Below are 14,948 nucleotides of genomic sequence, written 5' to 3' on the forward strand. Positions count from 1 at the left end.
ACGGTTGAGGTATATGACACTATTGAAATGAGCAGAGAATTTTTTTTTAGGTTTTTAAATTATTGGAGGAAGCTACGACGATTTTGAGAGTTGACTGAGGTGTTATGATGTTATTATTACGATGACTATGTGTATTATGCTGTTGCGGTATGTTTATGATCAATAAGCTGATGCTATATGAGTTATTTGAGTATGTTACATATCTGTTATGATGAAATATTGAAGAAGTGTGGACGAATATGTATATGTGTAATAAGGTAAGGAGTAATGAATAGTGGTTAGGGACTCTGACTTGTGAAAAAGGATGTTGGAAACCGAGAATCGTACTTTAAGAGTTGTGAAATATGTGTATATGCGTGAATGTATCACAATGCTGACGAAAACTTTTTGAACGCCGTTATATTCATAGGATTTTGTTTCTACACATTTGCAACACAAATTCTCGACCTATGAAATTTTTATATGAGACTGTCACTGTAGCGGAAACTGCTGTCGCAAATATTTCGTTAAGAAAGGTAAGTCACCTTGGCGTAATGCGTTTTTGGCGCCCAACTGAGAGGTAGTCATTTGACAAAAGAAAGCCATTAGGTGGAGATAAAAAGAGGCCATTATCCTCACCATTGACATTCCTTTAGAGAAAGCATCGCAAATACGACACGCTCATTACTTGGAAAGATACATCTGCACACCTGATTATGACAAACGTCTTTCTACGAGAGTTGAGAGAATTTCTACTAACTAATGAAATGTCACATGACTATTGAATGATATTTTTCTGCTTTGCTTTTCATAGTTGCTTATTTCATTTGATATCTAGTTAAATAAAATTTAATAGATGTACTAATATAAATATTTTGTGCCTACAGATCCAGTAAATAGTAACTTTATGATGGAATAAAAAAACCAAAGAGCACAAAAAAAACATTTCCCTTCACAGGAATTGCATACAGAATTTTCTTTCCAAGTACTTGGTAATTTCTTTTGTAGAATAAGTTGTGGTGCACCACTTTAATTACATAGACATTAAGATGTGAATATACATTTCCCTTGTCTGCACTGTTGTCTTTAGAGTAATATTTTTTTCTGCTTGAGCTTTGTCATGTTTAGATATAAGTTATTGCATTTGCTGCTGCTGTTTGCCAGGCATAATGTTACTGAATTTGACTTTGTATTACGCTGTTAAGCCAGTTTTACTACGCATTTATTTTTCTTGTTTGCTGCACAGTGCCTTATATTAGTTGTAATATTGCAATTGCTTTGCTAATTTGAATTTTTTGTCATTGATGTTTGTGTTAATTGTTTTGTGTTGCTGCATTGCCTCGTCCCTTAGTATATATATCTGAGCTCAGTAGATTTAAGTTAGCTTAAAATGGGGTAGGCTATGTAAGAGAACGAGTTGTGATGAATTGGGAGAAATGCATTGAGAAGCTATAAGAATATGGTTTACCCAACAAAGTATTTTGAAAGAGGATATGAAAAAAAAAGGAAGGTTTTAGAGTCAACAAGTTTAGGTAGGATTTTCTTGGGAATAAATGATGTAAGATAATGGAAAATAAATAATGAGGTAAGAAATATGTGAACATATAAATACAGAAAGCATGCTTGGACAGGATTTTTTTGGTGGAAACAAATGTTGAAATAAGACGAAATATCTATGGAATGAAGTTTTGGGTTGGACTGCAGTACCAATGTCACACTTAAAACGAACCCTGTCTTTCCTTTTGTATTATTTTGCTATGTGTGTATGTACGATTGTGTATTTGTCTTTTTCCTGTCTTTAAGTGCTTAGCTAATAAGATTTATGTTGTAGAATTTTTCAAATACTATGTTATTTTCCTTGTAAAGATGCTTAGACATTATTTATTCGTTTTGTTTTAATGCTCATGTGTGAAGTTGATGTTTCAAAAGTTATTCTGATCTTTTATATATTTACTTATGTCATAATTCCTGTAACACTTATGTATATGTCTATTTCTATTCTTTTGTAAAGCCTGTTTTACTACAAATGTTATCTGTATTGTTATGTTCTTTAATGATGTGATTTTGTACCTTTGTTATTGTATTCTCATGTTATAAAATTGTTATTGACACCAGTTCATCAAATGTAACTTGTAAGTTACATTTCACTGCACACGTTTCTGTTGGTCATAGTATATGGACAATATGTGAGAAGTAGGGACTGACAGTGTTTGCACGTGTGTTAATAATTCAGCAAGGGACTCGTTAACAGCATTGCTGGTTCTAAGGACAATTAGAAAAAAACTTTGAGTGCACAAGTGGTGGTTTATGGACTTGCTATATTGTCCGCAAGACTCGTCGATGGTGATTGTGCACCTGCACAGTTGCAACAGATGGCTGCTGGCCGTCTCTACAAGGACTACAGTGGGTCTGCATCTTTGATGACTCACCAGTACCATTATTTGTACAAGGACTGCAGTGGGTCTGCACCTCTGGTGGCCCACCAATACCGTAATCTCTACCAGGACTACAGTGGGTCTACTCTGTGATGACCTGCCTACCAGTATTCTTCAAAACTTCGACTGAGTCCGCTGTGGGTTTGCTCTGTTGTGGCCCATTACCTGTCTGCATGTCAAGAGTCAGCACTGTCTTTCCATTGGAAGGACAACACTACTTCTTCAAGATTGCATGGAAATCCACTACTTCCGTGTGCATTTTCTTTTACTGCTCAGACTTTGAGAAAAACACTGCAATGTTACTGTGATGAATGATCAGGACTGTCTTTATGGACTGTGAGAAAATTTTAGCTTTTGACCAACAGTGTATCAATAAGTGTGTGCATTTGAAATCTTTCTTACTGTAACTATGAAATTTTTTTTCAAATCTGTATTGGCCAGTGACCAAAACAATTTGTAAAATTTTTTGTGGGGAGCATGGGGGCTATGTAAGTGGGCTGTTTAATATATTGGTAACGCCACGTAGCGCTCTGTGTGTGCTGTTTGCAGTCTGTGGCTGGTTTGCATTGTTGTTGGAATATCTGCCATTGTAGTGTTGGGCAGCTGGATGTGAACAACGCGTAGCGTTGCGCAGTTGGAGGTGAGCCGCCAGCAGTGGTGGATGTGGGGAGAGAGATGGCGGAGTTTTGAAATTTGTAATACTGGATATCATGAAGTGCTATATATATTATGACTATTAAGGTAAATACATTGTTTGTTCTCTATTAAAATCTTTCATTTGCTAACTATGCCTATCAGTAATTAGTGCCTTCCGTAGTTTGAATCTTTTATTTAACTGGCAGTAGTGGCGCTCGCTGTATTGGAGTAGTTCGAGTAACGAAGATTTTTGGTGAGGTAAGTGATTTGTGAAAGGTATAGGTTAATGTTAGTCAGGGCCATTCTTTTGTAGGGATTATTGAGAGTCAGATTGCGTTGCGCTAAAAATATTGTGTGTCAGTTTAAGCCCAGTCACGTGTATAATTGTTCAAAGGGGACGTTTCAAAGTTGCCACCCTTCCACCGTAAGAGTCCTTTAAAAAACAACAAATTGCACTTTCGGTGGCAAATAATTTCTTAGTGTGAGTGTTTGTACAATTTCCATCCCTCTTACGGCGCGCATAGTTAATGTGTTTGTGTGAGTTGTTAAAATTTTTAGTTTAAACTAATCTGGTGTGTTGCAGATTTGGGCAAGTGTAGTCTTTCAGAGGTTGTTGTGAGTGGTCGTGACTATGGCCGTGTTCAAAGGGAGTGGCAAGCTTCTCAGCCCAAAGGCTCATACTGTCAATATTGTTCTTTAGATAAAATTGTAACTTGATATTTCGAGGGTGCTTTACTGCTTATAAATTTTAAATCTGTTTTTGAAATGGCATTTATGAATAAAATTCCCATTTCTTAAAGGTAATTTTATTTTCATCAGTTATTTCCTGGCAACTACTTCCATGCTCACCTAGTGTGATTAAATGTGTTAATGTTCTTGATGAATCGCTAGTAAATAAAGTCTTTAAGAAAAGATTTTGAAAGTCAATTCATGGGTTACTTGGTAGTGAAGATGTTGTGTGCAACACTGGCTTAGTTTCAAACAATGCAGTTCACAAAAAAAGTTCATGGCTTGTAGAAAATAAACTAACCCCAAATCATAGTAAGTCTCGGTTTTTACAGTTTCTAACGCATAATTAAACAGAACCAGACATTGTAATTTCACTGAATGGGGATATGATTATTGAAACTGAACAGTTCAGATTTCTAGGTGTTTAGATAGACAGTAAAGTGTCGTGGAAAGCCCAAGTTCAGGATCTTGTTGATAGATTTAATGCTGCCATTTTTACTATTCGAAAGTTATCTGAAGTAAGTGGTCGTTCGACACGAAAATTATTCTACTTTGCTTATTTCCATTCCCTTATGTCGTATGGTATTGTATTTTGGGGTAACTCTTCCCATTCTAAAAGGACATTTTTGGCTCAGAAACGGGCAGATCGGGCAATAAGTGCCGTAAGTTCACGAACCTCTTGTCGCCCCTGTTCACGAGTCCGGATATTTTGACATGGGCCTCTCAATACATATATTCCTTTCTGTCATTTCTTGCTAACAATATCACCTTATTCTAAGAATAAGTAGCTTTCACTCAGTCAGTACTCGGCAGAAATCAAACCTGCATTTGAATCGAACTTCCTTAACTCTTGTGCATTGTGCACAAAGGTGTGCAGTATACTGCTGCATCCATTTTCAGTAAGCTACCACTCGAATTCAAAAATCTTAGCAGTAATCCATACGTTTTAAAATCTAAACTGGAGAGTTTCCTCATGGGTCACTCGTTCTCTTCTATCGAGGAGTTCCTTGAGAAATTAAGCTGATTCTTATTGTATTGTTGACTGAATTTACTTCACTTATGGCTTGGCTTTTTCGATAAACATTTTATTTTTATCTGTTTATGTTGTAATTTCATGTACTGACTTGTTCCATGACCTTGTAGAGTTGCTCCACAATTTGCTCCTTCGGAACCTGACGTGTAAATAAATACATAAATAAATGAGATGGGAGATACGAAACTGCGAGAAAAATTCCGGAAAGAACGTAGTCGATACGAAGCCCATAAAGCCAATCATGTTCCACAGAATTACAGCTTGCCATAACAAGAATATTCTGCCTCGTGTGCTAGACATTCCACAGTGACAAAATGTCGTGAGAGTTCAAGAAGAATGTACACTGACTGAAAAAAATCGCAACACCAAGCAGGAGTTGTGCACCATAAACGAAAGTTGGTAGGCGTCTGAAAGACGAGATCTATTCAAATCTCGCGCCAGTCGCCCTAGAGCGGCGCTAGTAGCATAATTGTGAGAATGCAGATGAGGTTCGCTTTAAATGCACGCTGGATCGGTCGTGAGAGGTGGCTGCCTTTGACACTAGGCGTGGGAGGTTGATGGTAGTCCAGAATGCCTTTAAGGCGACAAAAACGCCATCATCAGCAGCTCACTGAGCTTAAACGATGCCGTCTAATAGTGCTACGAGAAGCTGGATGTTCGCTCTGCGATACTGCAGAACGACTTACCAGGAATGTAGCCACTGTATATGGGTGCTGGCAGCGGTGGTCACGAGAATGTAGGGTCGCAGGAATATTGGGCAGTGGATGGCCACGTGACACCGCCGAGAGCGAAGGCCATCGTTTAAGAACCTTCAGCATCGCAGCGCGTCAGCTATCCTTGGTTAATATATTAGAAAACTAAAAACCAGCCTCGACTGCGAAAAAAGCACCTAGTGTTCAGTGTTAACCCAGGTGTCGGCGTAGATAACTACACCTTCTTCAGAACAACAATAAAACCCACAAGTGCCTAAGAAGACCTTTGTCAATGATTAAAATAACTCCATGGCTATAATTTATAAACTAAAAAGAAAAGGAAAACACAAACAGCACATATGTACAAAGTCAGAACCACTACTTAACTTAATAGTGTATGTTCCACCTCACACCGGCCAATGTTCGATGGGCCATCACCCGCCATAAACTGCAGCTGCAAATGTTCGCTCACTTACAAGCCCTAAGCACATGCGCAAGACAAGGGAAATTACTTGTATGCGCATGCGCATACGAATACGAGAAAGTTTATACATGGGTCGGGGCTAAATAGCCCATATATTCCCAACCGTGGATCAACCTATATCAAAAAATGAAATGGATAGAACAAGAGACGAGCTAAATAGGAGACGAAACCTAAAAATAACCGCACACGGCCGCTTGTGCTAGTAAAGAAACTTATATATGAGGCTACCTGTGACAACAGGAGGAACATCCCTACGCCCATAAGATGGCCTTTTTTCATTCTAATATTCATTGAGTTGCAGCTATCCCTCTTGCACCAGATGCGGTAGAAACTGAACTGGCCACACTTGAGAATATTGCTGTAAATAAAGGTTACAGGCCTCAGTTCGCAAGACAGATGTATAACAAGAAAATAAATAAAAATATTACTTCTTCCACCCCAGGGGAGGTGTTAGATGGAAACTGGTCGGAACGATATCTATCCATTACATATGCAATATAAGTTACAAATTGGGGCGTTTACTCAGAGCCCATAATTTCACAGTCGCCTATTCTACTAATAATAGTTTACATAGGAATTTAATTCAATCCTTGCAGAGTAAGAGCGATAAACTCTCCCAATCAGCAGTATATAAAATTACATGCGGGGATTGTCCAAAATTTTACATCGGGCAAACGGGACGAGCTCTGGGTCTCAGGTATAAAGAGCATATTTCTACTAGAAGCGGTGACGGTACTAAGGGCTCTACTTATGCGGAACACCTTGTGCAAACGGCTCATGCGCCGAGCCCTCCAGTTAATATCGAGTTACTTCGTGCCGAGGTTAAGGACTTAAAACTGGATGTTTTGGAAGAAATGCAGATCTTTAAGCATCTGCAACATGTTAAAGACAATATCCTCAATGACCAACTCCTACTAAGAAATAGAAAATTTTTTGAAGGTTTCGCACCTTTACTTTGTTCTTCATACTTGTAAATCTGATGATCTGGGGATTTTCACATGCGCGCGCTGATCGGCGAGCGCCGTTGGTCAAGCTGTTCATCTTCTTTCTTTTTATCCTCATTTTCCTTCTACGACGAAGGTGATTTTAGCCCATTGAACACTTCATGTTTTATCCCTATATCTTTATTACCACGACGTCTTTACATTACGTCCTCTCAGCCCCCCCTCCCGCCCCCCCCCCCCACGCTAACCACTGGCTGTAGGTATAGTTTTTAAGAATTCCTCCTGTTGTCATAGGTAGCCTCATATATAAGTTTCTTTACTAGCATAAGCGCCCGTGTGCGGTTATTTTTAGGTTTCATCTATTTAGCTCGTCTCTTGTTCTATCCATTTCATTTTTTGATATAAGTTGATCCACAGTTGAGAATGTATGGGCTATTTAGCCCCGACCCATGTATAAACTTTCTCGTATTCGTATGCGCATGCGCATTCAACTAACTTCCCTTGTCTTGCGCATGTCCTTAGGTAGCGTGTCAGGCTTGTAAGTGAGCGAACATTTGCAGCTGCAGTTTATGGCGGGTCATAGCCCATCGAACATTGACCGGTGTGACGTAGAGCGTACACTATTAAGTTAAGTAGTGGTTTTGACTTTGTACATATGTGCTGTTTGTGTTTTTCTTTTCTTTTTAGTTTATAAATTATAGCCATGGAGTTCTTTTAATCGTTGACAAAGGTCTTCTTAGGCACTTGTGGGTTTTATTGTTGTTCTGAAGAAGGTGTAGTTATCTATTCCGAAACCTGGGTTAACACTCAACACTAGGTGGTTTTTTCGCAATCGAGGTGGGTTTTTAGTTTCTTAATATGGAAGACCTTCGTGTTTGGCATATGGCTTGGGCGCACCACACTGCTTTGCAGCAGCAATTTGAGTAGCAGTTGGCACCACAGTGGAACTGTTACGAATCAGTTACTTCAAGGACAGCTCTGGGCTAGACGCCCTGCAGCGTACTTTCCACTGACCCCAAACCACCGCCATTTGGGAGTTCTGCGGTGTCAAGCGAGCGCTCACTTGAGGCAGGGTGGAAGTCTGTGTTTTCTGACGAAAGCTGATTCTGCCTCAGTTCCAGTAATGGCCGTTTGCTGATTAGGAGGAGACCAGTTGAGTGCCTGCAACCAGTCTGTCTGTATGCTAGGAACACTGGAGCTACACCTGGGGTTATGGTCTGGGATAGGATTTCATGTGACAGCAGGAGCACTCTCATGGTTATCCCACGCTCCCTGACTGCAACTTTGTATGTCAGTCTGCTAATTCGGCCTGCTGTGCTACCATTCATGAACAGGATTCCATGGCATGTTTTCCAACAGGATAACGCTTGTCCTCATACTGCTGTTATAGCCCAACACACTGTACAGAGTGTCGACATGTTGTCTTGGCCAGCTCAATCACCAGATCTCTCTCCAGTCGAGCACACATGGCATATCATCGGACGAGAACTCCAACGTCATTCACAAACAGCATTAAGCGTCCCTGCATTGACCGACCAAGTGCAACAGGAAAGGAACTCCATCCCATAGACTGACACCTGACACTTGCACTCACAATGCTTGTCTCGCTCTTGCATTAATCAGTGATCTTGTAGCGTTAATCACTTACATATGTTACCGAGACAAATATATTATTACTCGACGCTAAATATTTTTAGTGTGTAAGGCACAGTCGATTCAGGTTGTTATATAATGGTGAGACAGAGATTTCTAAACCACATTTAAAACTGAAAGACATATCCAGGGGAAAATGTAGTCTCTGACAATCTACATCTACTTATACCGGGCGATCAAAAAGTCAGTATAAATTTGAAAACTGAATAAATCACGGAATAATGTAGATAGAGAGGTACAAATTGACACACATGCTTGGAATGACATCGGGTTTTATTAGAACCAAAAAATACAAACCTTCAAAAAATGTCCCACAGTTGGCGCTTCATCTGATCAGAATAGCAATAATTAGCATAACAAAGTAATACAATGCAAAGATGATGATCTTTACAGGGAATGCTCAATATGTCCACCATCATTCCTCAACAATAGCTGTAGTCGAGGAATAATGTTGTGAACAAAACTGCAAAGCATGTCCGGAGTTATGGTGAGGCATTGGCGTCGGATGTTGTCTTTCAGCATCGCTAGAGATGTAGGTCGACCACGATACACTTGCGACTTCAGGTAGCCCCGAAAGCCAATAATCGCACGGACTGAGGTCTGGGGACCTGGGAGGCCAAGCATGACGAAATTGGCGGTTGAGCACACGATCATCACCAAACGACGCGCGCAAGAGAACTTTCACGCGTGTAGCAATACTTTTTTTTTTTTTGTTCTAATAAAACCCGATGTCATTCCAAGCATGTGTGTCAATTTTTACCTCTCTCTCTACATTATTCCGTGATTTATTAAGTTTTCAAATTTATACTGAGTTTTTGATCACCCGGTACATATACAAGATTACTCTGCAACTAACCATTAAGTGCCTGGTAGAGGGTTCGTCGAACCACCTTAAAGCTAGTTTTCTACCATTCCACTCCCGAACGGCGCGCGGGAGAATGAACACTGAGCACATTCCGTGAGATATCTGACTTCTCTTATCTCATTATGATCATCATCTCTCCATATGTCTATTTTCAAACTCTGAGGAAGAAGTTGGTGGTCGAAATTTCATGATAATGTCCTGCTGCAACGAAAAACGCCTTTGTTTTAATGATTTCCTCCTCAATTCGCGAATCATTTCCATGTCACTCTCTGACCCACTTCGCGATAATACAAAACAAGCTGCCCTTCTTGGAATTTTAACGATGTTTTTCATCAATCCTATATGAATCGCATCCCACACTCCACAGCAGTCTTCCAGAAGAGGCCGGACGAGCGTAGTGTAGGCAGTCTCTTTAGTAGACCTGCTACATTTTCTAAATGTTCTGCCGATAAATCGCAGTCTTTGGTTTTCTTTCTCCACAACATTATCTATGTCGTCGTTTCAGTTTAAGTTTTTCGTAACTGTAATGCTTAAGTATTTAGCTGAGTTTACAGGCCTTAGATTTGTGTGATTTATCGTGTAACTAAAATTTAGAGGATTCAGTTTAGTGATCATGTGGATGACTTCACACGTTTCATTGTTTAGAGTCAATTGCCAGTTTGTGCCCCATATAATATGTAATCTAAATCATTTTGCGATACGTTTTGATCATCTGATGAGTTTCAAAGAAAATAAATGACGGCATCTGAACTCTGAAGGCAGTCTAAGTGGGCTGCACAGTTCGTTTCGTAAATCGTTTGTATAGATCAGGAACAGCAGTCGGCCTATAACACTTCCTTGGGGAATGCCAGATATTACTTCTTTTCTACTCGATGACTTTCCGTCAGTTACTACGAACTGTGACCCTGTTCATCATCTGGATTTGCAGCTCCTTGTGTTTATCGTGTTTTAAGTTAAAATTGTGTAATGTAAGGTTCGACAGTTACGCAAAACACCGATTTTTTTACTAAAGGATTACAAAATAACGGGAATAGTTAGTGCAAAGAACAATTTGTTTCTTTTAGTTAATACCTTTACTCTCGGTGTGCATGGTTTTGCACGACCACTTGTGTATAACTTATTACAGGTAGCTTGTCACCTGCAACAAAATCATTTGGTTGCAGATGATAATGTACCTGTAATAAGTAATACACAAGTGGTCGTGCAAAACCATGCACACCGAGAGTAAAGGTATTAACTAAAAGAAACAAATTGTTCTTTGAACTAACTATTCCCGTTATTTTGTAATCATTCAGTACAGATTAAATAAAACAGAAACCCACTGATGATGGTGCTGAAACATGTTTGGGCACCTGAAAAGAACGGTTTTTTTCATAACTGGCGGACCTCACGTCCGAACTGTGACCTTCGTGACAGGAAATCACAAATACAGTCACACAGCTGAGGCGATACTCCACAGGCATGAAATTTGATTAGAAGACGGTTGTGAGGAACAGTGTCGAAGGCCCTCTGGAAATCTGAAAATATGGAATCCGTTTGACTTTCCTAGTCGATAACACTCATTACTTCGTGAGTACAAGGAGCTAGTTGTGTTTCACAAGAACGATATTTTCTGAATCCGTGTTGGCCATTTGTGAATCAGTCGTTTTCTTCGAGGTAATTCATAAGGTTCGAAACATTGTATGTTTCAAAGTCCTATTGTAAATCGACATTAGCGATATGAGTCTGTAATTTACCTGATTACTCGTACTTCCCTTTTCGGGTATTGGTGTGACTTGCGCAACTTTCCAGTCTTTGGGTACGGATCTTTCACCGAGTGAGCGGTTGTATATGATTAATAAGTAGGGAGTTATTGCACCAGCATACTCTGAGAGGAAGCTGACTGGTATATAGTCTGAACCGGCGGCCTTGCTTTTGGTTGGTTGGTTGGTTGGTTGGTTGGTTGGTTGGTCTGGGGGAAAAGAGCAAACAGCGAGATCGTCGGTCCCGTCGGATTACAGAAGGATGGGGAAGGAAGTCGGCCGTGCCCTTTCAAAGGCACCATCCCGGTATTTGTCTCCAGCGACTTAGGGAAATCACGGAAAACCTAAATCAGAAAGTCGGACCCGGGTTAGAACGTCGTCCTCCCTAATGCGAGTCCAGTGTGCTAGCCACTTCGTCACCTCCCTAGGATGGCCTTGCCTTTATTAAGTGTTTTAAGCTGATTTGCTACACCGTGAATATTTACTGTAGTTCTAAGCATGTTGGTTCAAAATGGCTCTGAGCACTATGGGACTCAACTGCTGTGGTCATAAGTCCCCTAGAACTTAGAACTACTTAAACCTAACTAACCTAAGGACATCACACACATCCATCTAAGCATGTTGGCCTTTGTTCTTGATTCGAATTGTAGAATAGTTACTTCTTCTTCTTTGGCGAAGGAATTTCAGAAGACCATGTGTAGCAACTCTCCTCAATATGATCTCCATTGGTACGGCACAATTAAGGTATTGACTGCGTCTTGTCGCTGGTGTACTTTACATACGACGAGAATCTCACTGTGGTTTGTGTGAGATTTGGAGAGAGAGCTTCGTCATACAAACTACACTACTGGCCATTAAAATTGCTAAACCACGAAGATGACGTGCTACAGACCCGAAATTTAACCGACAGGAAGAAGATGCTGTGATATGCAAATGATTAGCTTTTCAGATCATTCACACAAGGTTGGTGCCAGTGGCAACACCTACAACGTGCTGACATGAGGAGAGATTTCAACCGATTTCTCATACACAAACAGCAGTTGACCGGCGTTGTCTGGTGAAACGTTGTTGTGATGCCTCGTGCAAGGAGGAGAAATGTATACCATCACGTTTCCGACTTTCATATCGCCTATCGCGATTGTGGTTTATCGTATCACGACATTGCTGCTAGCGTTGGAAGAGATCCAATGACTGGCAGCAGAATATGGAATCGGTGGATTCAGGAGGGTAATACGGAACGCCGTGCTGGATCACAACGGCGTCATATCACTAGCAGTCGAGATGACAGGCATCTTATCCGCATGTCTGTAACGGATCGTGCAGCCACGTCTCGATCCCTGAGTCAACAGATGGGGACGTTTGCGAGACGACAACCATCTGCACGAACAGTTCGACGAAGTTTGCAGCAGCACGGACTATCAGCTCGGAGACCACGGCTGGGGTTACCCTTGACGCTGCGTCACAGACACGAGCGCCTGCGATAGGTTACTCACTGACGAACCTGGGTGCACGAATGGCAAAACGTCATTTTTTCGGATGAATCCAGGTTCTGTTTACAGCATCATGATGGTCGCATCCGTGTTTGGCGACATCGTGGTGAACGCACATTGGAAGCGTGTATTCGTCATCGCCATACTGGCGTATCACCCGGCGTGATGGTATGGGGTGCCATTGGTTACACGTCTCGGTCACCTCTTGTTCGCATGGACGGTACTTTGAGCAGTGGACGCTACATTTCAGATGTGTTACGACCCGTGGCTCTACCCTTCATTCGACCCCTGTGAAACCCTACATTTCAGCAGGATAATGCACGACCGCATGTTGCAGGTCCTGTACGGGCCTTTCTGGATGCAGAAAATGTTCGACTTCTGCCCTGGCCAGCACATTCTCCAGATCTCTCACCAACTGAAAACGTCTGGTCAATGGTGGCCGAGCAACTGGCTCGTTACAATACGCCAGTCACTACTCTTGATGGACTGTGATATCGTGTTGAAGCTGCATGGGCAGCTGTACCTGTACAGACCATCCAAGCTCTGTTTCACTCAATTCACAGGTGTATCAAAGCCGTTATTACGGCCAGAGGTGGTTGTTGTGGGTACTGATTTCTCTGGATCTATGCACCAAAATTGCGAGAAAATGTAATCACATGTCAGTTGTAGTATAATATATTTGTCCAATGAATACCCGTTTATCAACCGCATTTCTTCTTGGTGTAGCAATTTTAATGGCCAGTAATGTATTAAACGCATCTTCTGCTGAAGTTCGCGCTAAATTTCGAGCGTCTGTAAAACTCCGCCAATCTTGAGAGTTTTGCGTTCTTTTAAATTTGACGTGCTTATTTTCGTTCCATCTGGAACAGTTTTCTGATCTGGTTGTGTACCAAGGTGGGATCATTACTAGCCTTATTAAATTACTTGGTATATATGTCTCAATTGCTGTCGATACCATTTCTCTGAATTTAAATCACATCTTATCTACGCTTACAAAGTCAGAGAGGAAGGAGGGCAGACTGTCTCTTAGGAAGGTGTTAAGCGAATTTTATCTGTATTTTATACAAATATATTTAAATTTATTGCTTACGAACTGCAAACTAAAACTAAAGAAATTGCAAAAAGTTAGGAATTTTAAGCGGTGGTAGTTGGATAAATTAAAGGAAAGAGGTTTTTGAGACACTTACAGGGAAAATTAGACTACGTTGCACAGAAACAGGGGAAATTAATATAACGGAAAACGAATGGGTAGCTTCGAGAGGTGGAAAAGGGAAGGCAGCAGAGGATCACCTATGAAAAAAGACACATTCTCTACGACAAGGCGAGGAGGTCACTTAACTTGACTGTATTGTTCTTTCTCATCCACCCTACGGCTCAAATCTCGCACCTTATCCCTTCCATCCGATTGGTCAAATGAATTATGCATTCCACGGGAAGCAGTACCTAAATAATGGGGAGGTTATTGATGCAGTAGCACGGCTCCGACGACACTGGTACCATGTGAGCATACACCCCGTCCTAGTAACGGGGTGTAAGGGCGTCCCATTAAACGGAGATTGTGTTGAAAAATCGGGTTTCGCAGCCAAAGAGTGGGGAATGACATGGTGTATCGGAACGCTGCTGAACGGAACCAACCTAATATCAGAAAAAAAATTCTCTACTTATTGAACGCCCCTTTCAATTTTGTCAGATACTGTAAAGTTATTACAAGAGCGGTTGAATGTAATGGGTGGTGTCATGAAATGAAGGTATGACATGAATATCAACAAAATTACGGAATTAGGTTCAAAAAATGGTTCAAATGGCTCTGAGCACTATGGGACTTAACATCTGTGATCATCAGTCCCCTAGAAATTAGAACTACTTAAACCTAGCTAACCTAAGGACATCACAGACATCCATGCCCGAGGCAGGATTCGAACCTGCGACGGTAGCGGTCACGCGGTTCCGGACTGAAGCGCCTAGAACCGCACGGCCACACCGGCCGGCACGGAATTAGGGAATTAGACCAGAAAATGAGAAACTGAAAGCAGTGGATAACGTTTGCCATTTGGACAACAAGATCCGTAGTAGAAAGGATACAGAACAGGAAAGAAACCATTTGTGAAAGAGAGGAAACTATTAATATCTAATGTAGATAGGTAAACAGCTTAGATGAGAAGCGAACAAAAGGCCTTAAAACGTGGTGTGATAGAATACTTTGAAGATTAGATGGGTAGATAGCGTAACTAATGAGGAGGTAACGTATCTAATTTGGATAAAATAG

The 14,948-nt window shown here is 40.9% G+C and overlaps 1 protein-coding gene across 1 annotated transcript in view; it reads right to left on the reverse strand.

Annotated features, from left to right (window-relative positions):
• LOC124554047 (adenylate cyclase type 5-like) overlaps positions 1 to 14,948 on the reverse strand; it is a 589,866-nt gene that overhangs the window by 409,860 nt on the left and 165,058 nt on the right. The window lies entirely within an intron of this gene.

This window comes from Schistocerca americana, chromosome 11 (genome assembly GCF_021461395.2).
Source record: "Schistocerca americana isolate TAMUIC-IGC-003095 chromosome 11, iqSchAmer2.1, whole genome shotgun sequence".
NCBI lineage: Eukaryota > Metazoa > Arthropoda > Insecta > Orthoptera > Acrididae > Schistocerca > Schistocerca americana.